The sequence below is a fragment of the Solanum lycopersicum genome, chromosome 1, assembly GCF_036512215.1.
Source record: "Solanum lycopersicum chromosome 1, SLM_r2.1".
Classification (NCBI taxonomy): Eukaryota; Viridiplantae; Streptophyta; class Magnoliopsida; order Solanales; family Solanaceae; genus Solanum; species Solanum lycopersicum.
In genome coordinates this window covers 34,357,237-34,378,016 of record NC_090800.1, presented here as the reverse complement: position 1 = coordinate 34,378,016, position 20,780 = coordinate 34,357,237, and the positions used below count along the sequence as shown (strand labels likewise).

General features: G+C 33.8%; 1 long non-coding RNA gene across 2 annotated transcripts; it reads right to left on the bottom strand.

The window, feature by feature from the left end:
• Nucleotides 1-370: 370 nt before the first annotated feature.
• Nucleotides 371-19,888, bottom strand: LOC112941109 (uncharacterized). Of its 2 annotated transcripts, XR_011220917.1 has the most exons (3): nucleotides 19,795-19,888; nucleotides 12,957-13,026; nucleotides 371-3,488 (listed from the first exon to the last, which is right to left on the bottom strand). It is a non-coding gene; the product is annotated as an uncharacterized lncRNA (long non-coding RNA). The 2 variants fall into 2 exon arrangements; XR_003246088.2 differs by lacking the exon at nucleotides 12,957-13,026.
• Nucleotides 19,889-20,780: the final 892 nt, after the last annotated feature.

Sequence of the window (20,780 nt, the reverse complement as noted above, 5' to 3'; positions counted from 1 at the left end):
AAAATAAAATTGTCGCTAAAAAATATCATAAATAAGTAGGCAATTTTGGAACAAAAGATGTTTTTGTCATAGAATGTCATACTTTAATGACGAAAATGTTATCGTCTTAAAAAAATAATGTATTGATGATCACTATAAAAAGTGAGCTTTTGAAGATAAAATGTTTTGTCACTAATGTTATTTAAACTTGTAACGATACTATATACAATTCGTATTAAGCTAGGTCTCTGTAAATTTAGAAATTTATTAAGAAAATTAAAATTATTAAATAATGCAAATATTAAACTTAATAGTATGGAGTAAATTTTTTCAATAATGAGCATCATACACTATAAAAATTAAAATTAACAACAAACTAAAAGAAGCAAAATAATAATAAAAAGAATTGCACTGTTATTTATTAATTAAGAACATCTAAAATGACATTCATAGATAATAATAAAAAATATTACAATGTCATATATTAATTACGAACATCTAAAATGAGATTAAGGATATAATATCTCAACGCTCCCCTTAAGAAAAAATATATTAAGTAAAATTTCTCCAACTTGAAAGTCTAACTAAGATATACTAAATGTTAACAAAACTGAGGCAGTAAAATAGAGGTTGCTTCTCACAATACCATTGCAAAAACACTTCACTAGCCTCTAGTCTCGATATCCACCTTCCACAACCTGTCTAAAAGAAATAAAAATGATTTCATATGTTATGATATCATTATATACAAAAACATATCCAAGTTTAATCTCACAAATGAAATATGAGGGATCGAATGTAGAAAGACATTACCTCTACACCGTTGTAGGATAGACAAGTTGCTTTCAATAGACATTGACTCAAAAGAAATGTAACTAACGCAAGAAAGTAAGAAAGAAAAAAGAGACAACAAGAATCGTCATGTCTCGTTCTAAACAACCAACAAGAAGAAAACTTCACTCCTTAAGCTGTAGTTAGACATCACAAACACCATCACTAACTTATTAACCTCTCACCCTAGAAACTTCAAAAGAAATAAAAACTATTAGAGTAAAGAGACTGACCTCCAGTGCAATAGATTTTGATAATTTAAGGCTTGCAGGAGTATAAGCAACTTTATACAAGTAAAGTAGACTCTCTGATTATCAAGACCTAACAACTACAGAAAATAATGCAGTAAATTTTATTCCCACAAGAAATGCAAACTGATTGTTCCCAGAAAATTTACAAGATTATAAATCTACAAGTGATAAGAATAGTTGAAAACTCGGTATGATCACTTCGACTAACAATAGACAAACCATCTAGATTTAAGTTTTGTTACAAAAATAACAATTGAAAAGGATATTTTAATAAAGGAAGATACATCTAAGTGCATGAAAACTTGTGCTTACAAAAGAACTCTTCCTTTGCTACCCAGGTGTGAACTTCTCAGTAACTTCAGTTCAAAAACTGTTAAGCCATAAAATCATAAATTTACTACATGAGATTAGTGATATACTATCAAGACACTAAAATAATCTGTTAATTATAAGAATCCTTAAATAAAGTAATTAGCCAATTTTGATCCATTTCTTGTCCAAAAAAATTGTACATAAAAGACTAAAACACAAGTCTCTCACTACCTTTTATTAATATAGGAGGCTTACTTCTGAAACAACCCGAAGATTCCAATTTTAATATTACAGGTTCACAGTTGTCCAGATGATTTACATTGTTAAAAACACCCAACATTATTATGAAATGGGTAGCACAACACATTACATAATAATCTCACTTAAAGTTGTCCAGATGATTCACATTGTTCTAAAGATAATTCTCAAAAATAAGTTGACACACATATGGATCAAGAAGACATACCTGGATGCTTTCCACATAACGTCCAATGTGTTCGAGCTTTCCAACATGTATAGATAATAAATGTCAAACTACGATGGAAACTTTAACCAGTTATGAATATTTAATCCAGAAACATAATGCGTGGTTTTTCAATGCTTTTCTCGAAAGGAGACGAGCTCATGAGATTTCCAGTTATCAATGATTGTATAGAAAGAAGGAAAGTTTGACAGACTACCTCTTTTCTTTTGGAGAGAAAGAGAGTTTGAGGGGATATTTTTTTCCAGTGATCAGTCATGAGAAAAGAATGAAATGAAGTTCTTACTATATAATCAAGAGGGCTGATTATTTAATCACTAACTTAATGGAAAAGAAATATTGGACTGTTTGGGGTTAGGACCTTAGACTCATCGGGAAAAGTTACAAATTACTCATTCCGAGTTGTAGAGTAAATATCTGGCCAGCATACGAGATTTTGAGTTCTCCGAGTATATGCAACAATACCAGCAGAACTGCATTGAGGAGAAACTTCATTGGTATTCCTATCTCAATTGATGAGACAAACTAACCAATCATTAGAAGATTTTCCAGTATCTTTATTTTTAGACATTGTCTGAGGAAGATCAAGAATTGGGATTTTGGTGATTCCATTTGTTGCAATTTTCATAGATATTAGTTGGTCCATCTAGAATTACTCCCTATAGATCAGGGTTTTCGCCAATAAGATGATCCATCATACAATTTTTCCACCATCCATAATATTTTCCATTAAACAGTGGTGGTCGTGTTTGTGAAGCTCCCTCTTGTAGGGTAGGTGGTGCTGTCATTGAGTCTTTTCAAGATGTCAAAACCATATGGGAAACACTACAAACTGCTCATGAAGGAACAACGCAAGTCAAGAAGTACAAAATTTATAACTTGAACAGACAATATGAACTGTTCAGGATGGCAGAAGGGGAGACCATACAAGACATGCCTACCAGGTTCACTTCAATCATCAATGAGATGTACTTCTTGGGAGAGATAGTTCCTAATGGAAAGGCAGTAAAGAAACTCTTGAGTGTCCTTCCTGAAACTTGGGAAAGCAAAGTCGAGGCTATCACTGAAGCCCGCGACCTAGATTCACTGGCCATGGATGAGTTAATTGGTAATCTCATCACATACGAACTCAAGAAAAACCAAGAAAAGGAAATTGGAGGAAAAAGGAAGATAAGGAACCTGGTTCTAAAGGCTATTGCATCAGATGATTTTGAGGAAGAAAATATTACCCTTATAACCAAAAGGTTCACCAGAATGCTAAAAAAAGGACAAGCCTTTCAAAAGAAAACTCCTCAAAAATCAAATGAAAACACTAAAGACCAGGTTTGTCATAAGTGTGGAAGCCCAGATTACTGCATCAAATTCTGCCCACTTTGGGCTTTAGAGAAGAAAAAGACAAACTCTGAGAAGGGCAAAGACATCAAGAAAGATAAGTTTGTTCCCTCAAATAGAAGAATGACAACCTAAGAGGCAGATATCTCAATGAAAAGGGCCTTTGCAGCAATGGGGAATTTATCTGATGAAGAATCTGAGGATGATGAGACAAAAAACAAATCCCTTCTTGCACTAGAACAAGAAGATGATTATAACTTTCTTGCTCTTGTAGCAGTGGAAACCAAGGAAGAAAAGGAAACCTGCAGATCACAAGAAACCATATTAGCACTCATGGCTGGATCAAATTCTGAAGAGGACAAAGAAGAAGAAGATATGAATGAAAAGGTTAGTCTTCATCACATACAAGACAATCTAAACTCATACTAAAAAAGGGAGCTAGAATCTTTACTCTACACTCTCATTGATGCATATAAAACCATAGACTCAAAAAGGGAATTGATAATGGAAGACTATGCATCACTAAGAGAAGAAAACAAGAATCTTGAAAAACAAAATCATCTTTTATCCAAGAACACTGAGCTAAGTAAAAACCTAGACTTGGTAACTAAAAGGAATGAAACACTAACCAAAGAGCTTCTTGTGACTAAAACTGAAGCTGAAAATGGAATGAGATGAACCATGTCCTCCATATTGCTTGCCATCATTCACAAGAATCGTACATCTAAGAGACATGGGATAGGTTTTGATAGAACTAGCTCTCAAGTAAAAAAATCCCAATATAGATTGTCTATGCATGCACTGTGGGCTGGTAGGGCATAAAAGTTATGATTGTCAAAGAAAAAAAACTGCTCATAACAAAAATTTGAAATCTTTGAGAAAACCTCATCGTGAGAAAACCTCATCATGAGAAAACCAATGAGCAAAAACAAATCCCTAAAGTCAAACCTCTTCCCAGATGGTCCAGAAAAAATCTTATTCATCCATTCTCTAAGCATAAATCAAAGTGGATTTGGGTACCAAAATCTAACCCCCGAAATTAAACTGTAGGGATCAGTGAGAAGGAAGCAACAATAATGGTACTTGGATAGTGCATGTTCCAGAAACATGACTGGAGATAAAAGAAGCTTTCTCTCACTTAAAAACATCAAAGGAGGAAACGTTGCCTTTGGCAATGGAAAAAGTGGGGAAATTCAGGGAATTGAAAAGATTGGGTCTATCGATACTCATGCAATTGAGAACGTATACTGTGTGAATGGCCTACAACATAATCTATTGAGCGTATCTCAAATATGTGATAAAGGAAACAATGTTCTCTTTACAGAAAAAGAATGCAGAGTAACAAACTCAGTGACTGGGAACCTGGTTCAACTAGGTAAGAGACACAAGAATGTGTACAAAGCCAAGATTGTTGACTCTAAGGAAGATACTCTTAAATGTCTAAGTGCAGTCTCTGATTGCTCCATGCTCTGGCACAAAAGAATGGGACACAATAGCATGACAACAATAAATAAACTCATATCTATAGACCTAGCTAGGGGACTGCCAACCAAAAGTTTCAGGGAAAACCAAGTATGTGGAACCTGCATTCAAAGAAAATAGGTTAGATCATCCTTTAAATCAAAGTTGACAGTGAGTACTACCAAGCCACTAGAACTGCTCCACATGGATTTGTGTGGACCAATGCGTATACAAAGCAGAGGTGGGAAAAGATATGGGTTTGTAATAGTTGATGACTATTCAAGATTCACTTGGACATTGTTCCTTGCAACAAAGGATGAAACATTCACTATGTTTGAAATCTTTACAAAGCTGGTTCAGAAAAAATTCAACAAAGAAATAATTAGCATCAGATCTGATCATGGGCTAGAGTTTGAGAACTCACAATTCCTACAATTTTGCACTACAAATGGGATTGAGCATAACTTTTCAGCACCTAGAACACCACAACAAAATGGTGTAGTTGAGAGGAAAAATAGAACACTTGAAGATATTGCAAGAACAATGTTAATCTCAAGCAAACTTCCAAAATTCTATTGGGCTGAAGCAGTAAACACAGGATACTATCTAATAAACAGATGTATGATTAGATAAGTGTTAAACAAAACACCATATGAGGTGCTAAAAGGAAGAAAACCAAATTTAGCACATCTTAGGACCTTTGGGTGTGTATGCTTTATACACAACAATGACAAGGACAATTTGGGAAATTTTGATGCCAAGAGTGATGAAGGAATTTTTTTGGGCTATCGTCACAAAGCAAAGCCTATAAGGTACTGAATAAAAGAAGAAAGTGTTCATGTTGTCTTTAATGAAAATAACAGTGAAGTTGAAGGAAATTCAGAGGATGAACAGAATGAGGGAACCTGCTCCAAGCCATCAGAACCAAAAATACGGGAAGAAGAATCCATACTCTCTCATAAAACATCTGAAATAGGAGATAAGTCTACTAATGAAACTGGTTCTTCTGCATCTCAAGAGCCAGTAAGCATCCAAACCCACAGTTGGAAACATCAAAGCTCTGATCCTTTACAAAACATTCTTACTCCACTTAACTCAGGCATCTCTACAAGATCCAAATTACGTAGCATGTGTGCCTTCTCTGCCTATGTATCTCTGATTGACATAAAAAATATAAAGGAAGCACTACTAGACTCTAATTGGATTAGTGCTACGCAAGAACTTAATCAGTTTGAAAGAAGCAGAGTATAAAACCTAGTTCCAAAACCTCAAAACAGGACGGTAATAGGAACAAGGTGGGTGTTTAGAAATAAGCTCGATGAGCAAGGTCAAACAGTACGAAACAAAGCTAGGCTAGTTGTACAGGGATATAACCAAGAAGAAGGATAGACTATGATGAAATCTTTGCACCTGTAGCAAGAATTGAGGCAATCAGAATATTGATTGCATATGCTGCTCACATGGGATTTAAACTCTATCAAATGGATGTCAAAAGTGCATTCTTAGACGGTTATCTGCAAGAAGAGGTGTATGTGAAATAACCCCCAGGTTTTGAGAATACCAAGTATCCTGATCATGTATACAAACTAGACAAAGCACTCTATGGGCTAAAACAAGCACCTAGAGCATGGTATGATCGATTGTCCACCTTTCTTCTCACACATGGATACACAAGAGGAAAAATTGATAATACACTATTTCTTCGAAAACAAGGTGAAGATCTGTTCATAGTCCAAGTATATGTAGATGATATCATATTTGGAGGAACTAATGATTTACTTGGAGTAGAATTTGCTCAACTAATGAATAGTGAATTTGAGATGAGTATGATGGGAGAGATAAACTTCTTTTTAGGACTCCAAATTAAACAAACTCCAGTTGGAACATCAATTCATTAACAAAAGTACATCAAGGAATTACTGAAGAAGTATGAAATGAATGAAGCTAAGTCAAATGACACACTCATTGGGACAAGAACAAAGCTTGAAAAAGATGAACCAGGTTCACCAGTAAATGACACTAGATATAGAGGTATGATTGGATTACTCCTATATCTTACTGCCAGTAGACCTGATATAGTGTTCATTGTTGGTCTATGTGCACGGTTTCAGTCCTGTCCTAAGGAATCACATCTAAAAGCTGTCAAAAGAATCTTGAGATATTTAAAAGGCACAATGAACCTGGTTCTCTGGTATCCAACTGGTGACTCTTTTGATCTAAAAGGATTTGCTGACGCAGATTATGCAGGACACATGGTAGATAGAAAAAGTACCTCTGAGATGGCACACTTTTTAGGACCATGTCTAATATCTTGGGCAACTAGAAAACAAAATTCAGTTACTTTATCTACTGCTGAGGCTGAGTATGTAGCAGCTGCTTCATGTTGTGCCCAACTTCTTTGGATAAAATAGCAGCTTAAAGATTTTGGCATAAAAACAGGTTGTATTCCTATTCTATGTGACGATACAAGTGCTACGAACATGGCTAAAAACCCAGTTCAACACAAACGCACCAAACACATAGATGTTAGACATCACTTCCTTCGTGATAATGTTGAAAAAGGAAACATAGTGATGAAGTTTCTGCAAAACTGAGGATCAAGTTGCGATATTTTTCACCAAGGCACTAGGAAGAGAATCATTTCAGAAAAATAGACTTGAGTTACGGATCATCTTTTTAGATTGATTTTTGTCCAACCAAGTTATAAGGATATAAGAACCAGGTCCAGTCTAATTGGTTCTACAACTGCTTTACACTAAGCAAGGAAAATTAGCAGTCAAAAATTTAAAAAAAAAAAAGGAAAACAATTTCTTCTTCTCTCTTCGATGTCATGTCTACGAAAAGCAGGTGCAACCGTCAAAGCACACGTCTCTTCGATGTAAATTCCCCATAATTACTAAAACTCCTTGAATACGACATCAAAACCGTTTTCCAATAAAGCACTTTCTCCAAACAATTAACCAACTCTTTCTTCTTCTCCATTTTTCAAAAAAATCCTCTCCATCACCATGGTTAATCCACTCGTTGCTTACTCAGATGACAAAAATTCATCTGACAGTGCATCTTCTCTGGGGGAAGAGAACCCCGTCATTGATACTATACTTAATCAAGGGGAAGAAAACCAACTCACAACCAAACCATTCTACATCCTCACCCAAATCAGATCCGTCTACATCTCCACCACCAACAGTCACAGAAACAACTCCACCATCACCAGTTAAAGAAACATCTCCACCACCAGTTGCAGAGTCTCCACTACCACCCATCATAGAATCACCATCACTACCAGCCAAAGAAACCCCATTACCACCAAACCCAGAAACACCCATAACCACTATCCCAAAAAACCCCTCTTCTTCCCCAACTCACAAAACCACTCCTCAAAATCCACCACCATCTCCACATTCTCTAAACAATGACGACATCCTTCTGAGCACACGTCACCCTAAAAAACCAAGACGGCCAAGAAAACACATTGCAGTCAAACAGGTTCATCCACACAGGCCAGTAACTCAGAGTGCAAATGTAGTCAAACCAACTGATGGTGCAACATCTAGTGTGAAGCGTCGTCGTCTGGGTAAGTCTCCTGTTCACTCATCTATTTCTCCAATGATTCTTGATTTTGAAACTGATGATGTCTCTGAGGGTAAACATTCTGAAACCCCTCAGTCAAAGTCAAAATCTGCAAAAAGAAATGTGGATAAATTTCTCAAAGTTGAAAAGAAAAAATATTTTAAAACCAAAACAACGCTTAGGGGTAGAACTTTTCATCCTGATATTCTATCAATGGACATAGTCAAGCAGGTTTATGAGTTACTAAGGTTTCAGGGGTGGGAGGAGTTATTTCTTGAACCTAATCTGATTTATGAACAAGAAGTGGTAGATTTTTATACAAATTTGATAATCTTGGAAGGAGATGTGGTATCTTCTAATGTGAAGGGAGTTGAAATTGTTTTTGATGCAACTAAGCTTGGGGAAATCTTGCATATACCATCTGTGGGTATTAATGAGTATCATTGGGGTTTTGATGAACATTCTAGCCTGCCAGCTAAATTCTCTCAAGGTAGAGTCAATTCTAGGGCACAGACTGTTTTAAAGGGCATTATGAGATCAGTGCATAAACTTCTCTTTGAAATAGTACATAAGGTAATACTGCCTAGAGTTCACCAACGTCACATTGCCTCCATAAGGGACATGGGACTTATGAATGCTCTTGAGTGCAAAGAACGCATTGACTGGCCCACACTTATTATCAAACATCTTGCTAGAATTGTTGATCCTAAACTAGGTTCTCATCAATTAGCTTGCTGATTGTGGCATTCCCATGGAGTCGGAGCAGGTTGCTAATGCTTCTCCACGTACATTTGGTCTTGTTGCTCAGTTACTCAGGGAACTCAAAGTGGCAGAAGAAAAATATGTCACTCTTGAATTGGAAAACCAGAATTTACGTGCTGAACTTCATACTTCAAATGCTGAGATTCACAGGTTGAAAGATCAGTTGGTCCAGCAGCAGCTTGCTAACAATGCAAGGGTTGACAGAGTTCTGGATATGCTTGCTTCTGCCTCCACCAAGCCTAGTCAATCTTCAACTTGAAAAGCATCTTGTTTGCACCTGGTTCTTTTGATCATTAACTCTGTGTTGTTAATCTTCTTTGTGTTGCCAGAACACTTTATTTTGCTCAACTGGTTGAGCTTCACTTGTTGCTGTGGATGTTATCTGGTTTTGATTAGCTATTGTTGGACTCTTTTTGATTTGTCAAAAGGGGGAAGATTATTATAGTTGCATTATACAGGTTTGTCTTCATCAAAGAGGGGGAATATGTTAGAATCTAATATTTCCACAAACAGAGAAAATTAAAGTTTTGATGATAGACAAAGAAATGCAAATATATGTGTAAAAAAGGTTTGCCAGATTCATCCCCAAATTTGTCACAAGTTTGTCAGATTTATCGCCAAATCTGTTGCAACAAGAAGTCACCTAAAACGTGTACAAGAGCTAAAGATTGATGAAAATACAAGTTGAGACAAATAAGGAAGCTAAAGATTGATGAAAATATAAGTTGAGACAAATAAGGAAACTTTAATATATTAAGTAAGGAAATGTATAGAAAAAGGATTGTACAATAAAAGGGAAAATCAGTAATCCTTGTTCAACTATGATTACAATTTCCTTACCTTAATTAATAAGGATTCAAGGCAGAAGAAAATTCTATAAGAAGAGGACAAACGCAGATGAGAAGATCACGACTTCACATAGAGAGAAAAGTGAGAATTATTCTTCGAGTAGAAGTCTTCAAGATCGATAGGTTTGCTAAGTTCAAGATGTTCTTGAGTTAGAAAGTCTTGAACGTGTAAAACTATTTTCTTATTTCGTTCGTAAGTGTTAGTTACGATTCTTTGTACAAGAAGTGGGTTTGGCTTCTTGTAGAGTTGAGTTTTGGCGAGGTTTGTAACAAAAGGTGGGTTTGACCTTTTGGAGAGTAGAAGTAGTCAATTATAGTTAATCGAGAGTTGTAGTAGTAGTGAGGTTTTTGATTATTGAGTTGTAATCACAAAATCTTCTAGTGGAATTAATAAACAGGGTTTTTCCTTCCTTGATCGAGGAAGGTTTTTAATTTAGCATGTGTTCGTGTTTTGACTTAAAAGCAACTTATAAGAACCTGGTTCTTGTTCTAGGGGATAGGTTTCTTCAAATGCAGCTCCTAGAAGCCGTTGGGGATAAATAACTCCAAAAAAAGAGTTTGTTGCCATATATAACCCTCGCCAAGGAAGTTTCCTTATCCATTTCCCAAATATGGACACATTACCTTAACAAAAGCAAATGTGTCCGTCTCAAAATCAATCACTCAAGAAGATAACATTTCATTGTAGCAGGCATTCAGAACACTAGAATATTGGAATTCATTACTTCATCTTAATTATTGAAAAAATTTAACATAACTAAGAAAAACTATTTTCTGAAAGCAATATTGACAAAAAGCGAAAGCAAACAAGATAGGTTATTAGCTCAATTACTAACCAAGAGCATGTTTCTGAAGCAAACACAATAACCAGACGAAAAATCTGTCAACTTCAGATATATAGTATAGTGAACATGGATTATTGTTATTCAAAATAATTCCACAAGCTTTGAGGATGCAGACCTACTCCAGCTACACAAATTAGCCAATACAAGAAAGCCGATAAATAGACGAGCTAAAAGAACAAATTCACACAAGAATTCGAAACAATCATATGGTAAAATAGACAAATTTACAGTTAAATAAACAACGGAAAAGGGTCAAAATTTCCCCTGAACTATGTGAAATAGACCACCTATACCCTCCATTACATTTTGGGATCAAAAATAACCCTGCCGTTATCTTAGGAGAACACAAATACCCTCTAGAGTTAACACCCCAATTTTTTAGAGACATGACATACCACATGGGATAATCCCTTCAACTAAGCGTTGCCAACTAAGATTCACTACAAAAGAAGTTGACTTTTACTGGCGACAAAGTTGCCATATAATCCTAAAATATTTCCACTAAAGATTATGAGTTATTTCTAGTGACAACTAAGACTCCAACAAATATCATTATTCCCATAAAAATTTTGTGCGGAGCCAGTCCACTAAGCCGGAGGCGGAGCTAAGGGAGAAAGAAATCTATTCAATCTCAATTATTATATTACATTTCATATATAAGTTTAATGTTACTTTTTAATGTATATATAATAAGTATTAACCCACTTATTCTTTTTCTATTATTTATTTTTATGTTTGCTTCTGTGTATTTTAAATCTATTAGTAGTTTCATGGAGATTATTATTGTTTTCTTTATTATATAATATTTTACTTTTAGTTACCTTTGTGTCACGATCAAAAAATGAATGTGATTACACTCGTCTTATTCCTCTTAGACAAGTCTACCTAAAACTCAGCATTAACAAAAAAATGTGGACGTTTATAATCAAGTTAAAAATACTCAAAATTTTAGTCATCACATGTATAAGTCTCTAATGTGTTGTAACAAAATCGAAAGAAAAATACAAGTCTCAAATAACATTGTTTCTAGAATAGACAAAAATCATAACTAAGGTAAGGAGAAGGAAGGTTTGCTGAGAAGACAAGCAGCAACCTCAAAAATCTCCAAGAAGCCTCGAAAAGGAAGAGAACGACAAGTATAAAAAAAACAAACTCGTAACCTATAAAAATTGTAGAAGTAAGGGGTGAATACCAAACCACACGGTACTTATTAAACGCAAATAAGGGAATATAATATGGGTACTCATTACACCCCAACCTAACCCCACACCTACAACCTACATAAAACATGCGTAACCTAATAGTTCACACTTCACATTGCACATAACTCGATAACAACATTCTAAGAATCACATAATCTCAACAACAAGCTCAATATTTCTCAATCACAACCTCCACAACTTCAACCTGCATAAAAACAGTCCAACCAAACAACTCGGGATTCACATAACACAGCTCAGCAACAACATTCTGACAATTATATGTCCTCAGCAACAAGTTCAATATTCCTAAATCACAACCTCCACAACTACAACCTACATAAAACATGTCCAACCTAACAGTTCATAATTCACATAGCACACATCTCAACAACAACACCCTATCAATTACATATCCTCACCAACAAGCTCAATATTCATCAATCAAAGTTCCACAGAAAGCACTCACAAGATCAGCGAAATACCATATCATGTTCACTAATGACAAAAATGTGCAATGCAAGTGATGAATGTCTGATCTAGTGATATACACTTGCTGTTTCTCAGGCCGAGACCCATGGGGGACAAATATGTCCATGCATCCATTGCAGCGTGCGATACGACCCTTGATAATAGTAACCATTGTGGCGCGCGATACGTTTCTCAAAATATAGTATCCATCACGGCGCGCAATACGTCCTTCTAAATGGTACATCCTCTTTAATTTCTTATTATTTCTCAATTCATTTAACACTTGTCACAATCATGTCTCAAAGCAATGCAATGAAATGTTCACACAAATAAGAGGAGATGACGAATTTCATAACATTGCACAATTCGCAACAACACAATCATGATACAACATCAACAATGACTCAACAAGCCTTTCAAACCATTATCCATTCTCAGCACATTACACACAAACAATCAATCACATTGCCTTTTTTAAACCCCTTTTTCATCATTAAAATTAACCAATGTGGATAAGTCATCCCATCACCAATTCCAATTATTTCCAAACACATATTACAAGAAAATACATAAATTCCATACACTTAATAAGGATTTAGAAATCCACTTGCCTCAGTATTTCGAACAATCACTTCGGAACTTGAGTCTTCCCCTCTCGTTAAAATTCCAACTCAAAGCCATCTATTCAAATAAATGACCACAATAAGATTTTATAAATAACAACATCCATATTATTACATGTCTAGCCTAGACACAAAAACTCACTCAAATTTATAAACAAGATCTTAAATCTTGATGTCAATTTATGTCTATTCTCAAATTTTCAAATTTTAAGTCTAGAATTATATTCTAATTTTTCCAATATCACGAATCCAATAATATTTAAATAATACAATGCACATAGAGTTTAATTAGATCTATAAATATATCACAACTTTTATAATAATGTGGTACCATATTTTTTATTATATTGGAGTTACAAGAACAAAAGAAAAGATTATGTGTCCAGCGACCAACCAGTACGTCTTCTACTTAAATTCCATTATTCAGCACTTAAATCTCCCCAGGACCACTCACTGTACAATTATCACCACCTAATCATTATTTAATGATTGCACCCTATACCTATTTTTCCACTCAAATTCCAATTTCAAATATGTTTTTTCTTCAAACCCACCTTCCTTGATTATCTTTCATAGTAAATACTATTCTAATAATAATAATATTTATAAACAATCATAGAGTCTCATTAATTATAAAATAGATGAACAATAGCATCCTTATTAAGTTACGGTTTTTACCTGGACAAAGTGCATCGACAGCGGAGGTGAGTATTTCAACCCTTTCATGTTTTTTCTCGGCTACGTGAACTGGTGTTGTTCACAACAGCCACAAACAATTTTCGTTTTATTTCTTTTTTTATTATTTGTTTATTTTCCTTTTCAATTATTATTAGCAACAAAATAATCTTTTATTAAATCTGAAAATCATGTCACCCATTCTTATAAATCATAAATTACTTATAAAAGTTACTAAAAAGGGCTATTATAAAAAAAAATGAGTAAAACGACTAAGAGGATCGTTACATTATCCACCACAAAAAATCATGTTTGTCCTCGAACATAAAAATGGAGAAGGAAGAATAACCAACATTATCAAAACATGAGTGATGCCCTACCACTCGGTGTTCGTCTCTCTAAGTGAGCTCGTGTTAAATCCATTCCATCAAGTTCAACTACTAAGAATTCAACTTTCGAATCAAATTTTAAAGGATCAACAAATCATGAGTAATTATCAAGCCACAAACTAATTTATGAACCCAATTTAAACTGAAACCCACTGTACCATAACACAATCATCATGACGAATCATTTTCACGTGACTAAGAAACATTCAGAATCAATACCCTTTACAATCAAAAGTGAACCTAAACCAACCACCACATACTCATATTGTACAAACTATCATAGATCTTATCGAGATTTCTTTGTTACAACATAATCTTTCCAAGAGCTTAGTTAGTTATAAGAATATGATCTTTAGGGATCGATCACTCAACAAGGGTGGATTAAACTTATCTAACCCAAAGAAGAACTAGATCAAGTAAGCAATCAACAAAAGGTACTCTCACACTCTGTTGGATAACTATAACTATTCACGGAAGCTCTTCTATAAGTTATCATAAGTAAATTTGTGCATCTAAAACTACTGGTATACTTAAACTATCTATAACAAGACCAAATCCATCATAACTAAAATGGCTAATTCTATCCAAGAATCCTACCATATCAAGAAGACATAAGAGGATTTGTACATTCGATCCACCACTAAGGATTCACCCTTAGATGTTGAAGCATACTTGGACACATGCAATGAATCATACTCTAAACCACGTCCCAATAGGTGATCAACAAAAAAATATACGGATACAAGGTCAAACAATACCTTTTTCCATAGTGCCCATATCAAATATTTCCAATCATTTGACTACATCCATCAATTTTTTTCTCCATGAAAATTCAACTAGTCTGATCCCCATTAAAATCTTGCACATATTCTATTTATCAAATCCCACATACTTTCACAGTTTTATAATAAAGTCATCATTCTTAATAATAACAAACATCCTAAAAACATCAACCATTTACCTTACTCTCAAATTATCGCTAGTATGAAAGTCTTCTATGAAAATACATTGTACCCTCTAAAAATTTACAACTATGGTTCCCTCTCTTTCCATTTAAAGATCCATGACAGATACGTGCCACACTCAAGGTTGATAGGAAAAATATCAAATCTAATAGTACTCTCACATAGATATAATGCTATCGAATCACCCATAATTTCGACTCCAGACAATCTTTTACACACCAAGTGTCAGCTACCATTCAAACTATCATATATGTCATGCGAAAACTCAAAGAAATTCCTTGGTCATTCCAATAATTTTATATACTATAAGCTCATACCTTTATTCATTATGAAATGCCTATGTAACACATCATAACAGTCTAGGTTGTCTCATCAAAAATAGTAGTTTCAATCTCTTCAAAATCCTCAAGAACCATGTATAATTGTAGTTCCATACTGTTGCGTATCCATAAGTCACCTATCACAACCTGAATAATTTAACTCCACATAACATTACATAATTTTACACACCTCATTGTTTTTCACCCAATTCAAACCCAAACTTCATAAATATTGTTGATAAACCTCTAGTAAGCCTAGCGAACTAATTAACAGCCACGATCATATTAGAGCTTATATATGCATATTCGTACATCCTTCAACTTTGAACCAAGAGTCTATATAAAAGGTGTTATTCCTTCACATTTCTTAAATTCTTCCCACGGCGCAAATATTAAATACCTTGAACTCTTAAATACACTAGATTTTTTCTTTTCGCTAACTTTCTTACCAAACTTACCCATTTAACAACAACTCATGACATTTTATCTTATACTCTAAATCATCACTTTCAAGTAAAACTCTTTCTTAGGTCCTTTAAAATCAAAATAAAACACTTTATCACTCAAACCATGTACAACTCCTTCAAAATGGCCAATATTCTATGCAATCGATCATTTCTTAATTTACTAATTCATATTCTAACAAAACATATTACCACGAACATAGAGCCTCAATGAAAAAGTTGAATTTTGGTTTCAACTATATAGCCAATCCAATTATCAATCAACATGACCTCACACATTGAAGATTTTTATGACTTCATGTATCGTAACTTATCATTGGTTGCCTCTCCATTGACCTTATGATATCCTTCTCTAAAAATTCAACCATACTTATTATCAAACTCAAAATCACAAAAGAACTAATCATCACACTCGAGATGAATGTCTCTACACTCATTTGGAAAGTTTTATCAAATAGTTTTTAACTAATCTGGTGAACCTCTGGCACTATTACTATAACCAAAGCAAAACGGATGAAATCACACGTCTCTAAAACCAATTCTCAGTCCCTTTGAAGATACTTTTTTAGTCCTTGAAATCAAAGTAAATATCCTTGCTCTTTCCTCTTTTCGAAAGCTAAACTACATCCCACTATTTCATTTTACTTCCATTATGACTTTAGTTACTTACAATTCTATTCGAGTGAAATCTCAATTCCTCATAAAACTTAACATACACCCACAGTACTCACAAAATAGTAATAAGCAACAACCTTAGGTATTCGCAGGTCGTTACTACAATATAAAAACCTCTTTAACCAATAACCCTTATCATATAGTTGCATCTCAATCACAATCTATCACGAACTCTTATTACCATTATGCTTGGTAGTCATTACCATCATAAAAAGTATACTTTATTACCAATATGACACCTTAAAACAACTTATACTAATCAAATCCAATGAACTAACCCAATTTTATATGTACTTTATTACTAAAATCATTAGTTACGTTCACACGAGTTTACTCAGCAAGACTTCTTTTAGCCATAAGTTTGTCATTTTGATATTGATCCACTCTCATAGAGCTTAGATGAAATCACTACTCCTTATTTGGAAACCTCGAGATACACTCGACAAATTAAAATATTAATACCATATCAACAATTCAACACTAAAATCTCCCTAATAGCAATGTTTTAACTCAAGCACCGGTAGTAACAAAACTAGTTGATTTCTTAAATTTGAATGCAACATTGAATCTAATGATACGAGCATGTGATACAACTTATGACTCTTTAAGAAGTTAATATTCACACTTGTCAATGGGTGTATTCATATCCATGACACTAGTGTCACACCGCAAAAATTCATTAAATCCACCACTAGAACATATCATACCTACCAAGAAGATTGTACCCAAATTTCCCATAAATTTCTACCCATCGAATAGATGTAAAATATTACCAAATTTGGTGTGTATCTATCCCAAGCTCTATGCATTCCTTTGTAGGTCAAGGCGATAGTAGAAGTACACACTCCATATATCTTATCAAATCATAACCAGTACCATTATAATAGTCATATCATTGCCCTCTTTGATATACACTAAACCATACACGAAAGCAACTGCTCACATGAGGAATTACGTATACAGTCATCATATAAGTGAGAGTGGATGGAGTGAACCTATAAGAATCAAATTGGACAAAGGACGACGATAGAGATTCAAAAACTAAAGATTTTTTCGTAGAAGTCACCATAACTCTTGAAGGAAAGTACAAACATCTCCATACCAATCATCAAGACTCTACTTAGACTCGGCTCATATACACATGAGACCTATAAACCTGGGGATTTGATACTATTTTGTCATCCCCCAAAAATGGACATGATGACACTTGTCTTATTTCACCAAGACAAGCAGCCTACAACTCAACCTTTACAAAAAAAAATGGAAATTCATAATCAAGTTAAACCCTTCCCCCACAGAAAATATGGTTGTCACGTTTACAAGCCTCTAATGTGTTATAATAAAATCAAAAGAGACTGCAAGTCTCAAATGACATTGTTTATAAAATAGAACAAAATAATAAATAAGGAGAAGAAAAGTCTGCTGAGATGGCAAGTAGCTACCTCACAAATATCCAAGAAGCTTTGAAAAAGAAGAAAATAACAAGTACAAAAAAATACAAGTTCGTAACCTACAAAAATTGTAGAAGCAAGGGGTGAGTACCAAACAACATGGTACTCAGCAAGTAAACCCCAAAACACAATATAAGAGATAAAATACTGGTACTTCTTACTCCTCAACCGAACCTCCACAACTACAGCTTGCATAAAACCAGTCAAACCTAACAGTTGACACTTCACATAGCACATAGCTCAAACAAAAACATTCTAACAATCACATATTCTCAGCAACATGATCAATATTCCTCAATCATAACCTCCACAACTACGACCAGCATACAAGTCTAGCCTAACTATTCACAATTCACATAGCACGTAGCTTAGCAACAACGCTTGAATAATTAAATATCCTCGACAACAAGCTCAATATTCCTCAATCACAACCACCACAACTTCAACCTACATAAAATCAGTTCAACCTAATACATCACAATTTATATAGCACATTGTTCAACAACAATACACTAACAATAACATGTCCTTAGCAACAAGTTCAATATTCGTCTATCAAAGTTCCACAGAAAGGCACTCACAGATCAGTGAAACACCATGTCAATTTCATTAATGATAAATATGTTTAATGTAATAGAATTAAATTTCAAGTATAGTGATGCATGTGTGACCTAGTGATACACCCCCTATTTCTTAGCCTTTGACCCATGGGGGGCATATCTGTCCATGCATCCATGATGGCATGCGATACAGTCTTTGATAATAGTAACCATCGCGGTGCGCGATACGTTCCTAAAAAATATAGTATTCATCACGACGCGTGAGTTCCCTTGAAATGGTACATCCTCTTTAATTTTTTATTCTTTCTCAATTTATATAACACTTGTCAAAATCATGTCTCAGAATAATGTAAATGACATGTTCATAAAATAATGAGGAAACGAAAAATTTCATAACATTGCACAATTCACAAAACAATCATGATACAATATCAACAATTGATCAACAAGCCTTTCAAACTATTCTCCATTCTCAACACATCACACAAATAATTAATCACATTGCCTTTTTTTTTTACTCCTTTTTCATCATTAGAATTTATCAATGTGGACACGTCAACCCATCACCGATTCTCATTTCTTTCAAACACATATTACAAGGAAATACATTAATTTCATACACTTAATGAGGGTTTAGAAATACACTTGTCCCAATCTATCGAACAATCACTCCGGAACTTAAGTCTTCCCCTTTCTTTAAACTTCCAATTCAAAACCATCTATTCAAATAAATGACCACAATAAGATTTCAAAACTAATAACATCCATATTATTATATTTCTAGCCTATAGCAAAGAACTCACCCAAATCTATAAGCAAGATTGTAAATCTTGATGTCAATTAACATGTCAACTCTCATAGTTTCAAATTTCAAGTCTAGAATTATATTTTAGTTTCTCCAATATCATGAATCTAATAATATTCAAATAGTCAATACATATAGTATTTAATATGATATATTTATAAATCACAACTTTGATGATAATGTGTACCGTATTTTTAATTGGAGTCACAGGAAGAATGAAGGGAAAAAAATGTGTCCAGCAACCAACTAGAACTTCTACTACTTAAATATCATAATTCCTCACTTAAATCTCCCAAGGACCACTCAATGTACAATGATGACCACCTAATCATGATTACTCTAAATTCATTTTACACTCATATTTCAATTTCAAATATAATTTTTTCTCAAAACCCACCTTCCATGATTATCTTTCATAGCCAATATTAATAGTAACAATATTATTAATTCTAAACAATCATAGCTTCTCATTGATTATAAAAGAGATGAGTAATTGCATCCTTATTAAGTTACGGTCATTACCTGGACGAAATACATTGACGGCGGAGGTGAGTATTCCAACCCTTTCTATTTTTTTTCTCGGCTGCGTGAATTGTTGTTGTTTACAACAGCCCGCAACATTTACCTTTTATTTCTTTTATTATTATTATTTATTTATTTATTTTCCTTTTCTATAATTATTACGAAAAAAACTTTTATTTAAATTTGAAAATCATGTCACTCATTCTTATAAGTTTTAAATTATGCATAAAAGCTATCAAAAAGGGCTAATATAAAAAGAATGAGTAAAATTTATAAAATGACTAACATAGTCATTACACTTTGATTTAAATCCATTGTAACATATTGTTATATTCCATTTGAGTTTTTGGATCAAACCTAATATGAGCTAACAACAACTTGTCCAATATATATATCCAAATTTACTCTTATCTGAAAGGTAGCTTTCAATAGATTCTCGATTTAGGAAAAACACATTTCAGAGCAGTTCAAAAAGGAAATACTGAAGCATAAAAATCAACCTAGTCGTAACAAAAAGTTATAAAGTAGCAAAACAGTAACTATAAAAAAAATGATAATCAAAGTAAAAAGAAACGATAGATAGTAACAGAAATTGAAGGACAAGAAACTATAGAAATAAAAATCCAATGGCGATTACTAAAATAGAAGAATAATAAAATAACACACTACCACCTAATAGTTTTTTTACCAAATCGATATACACAAAAACAAGTTTTGATAGAAGATTATGTAGGGGTAAAGGAAGCAAATATAAATGCTTGTTGGTCTAACATGTCTTCTTGGACCTAAGACGTTAAGCAAAAATCTATTCTTCTTTTTTGGATTTTTTTCTTTTGATTTTATTCGTATCTTTTTTAAGAATTTAAGCGAACGCAAGCGAAAATCAATTTACAGACAAAAACTAATTAGGTTGACTTGTCAAAATTAAATTGTAAATTAATAGTTTTTACTTTTTGTACAAATAAGAAAGGAACTACAGAAAAAAA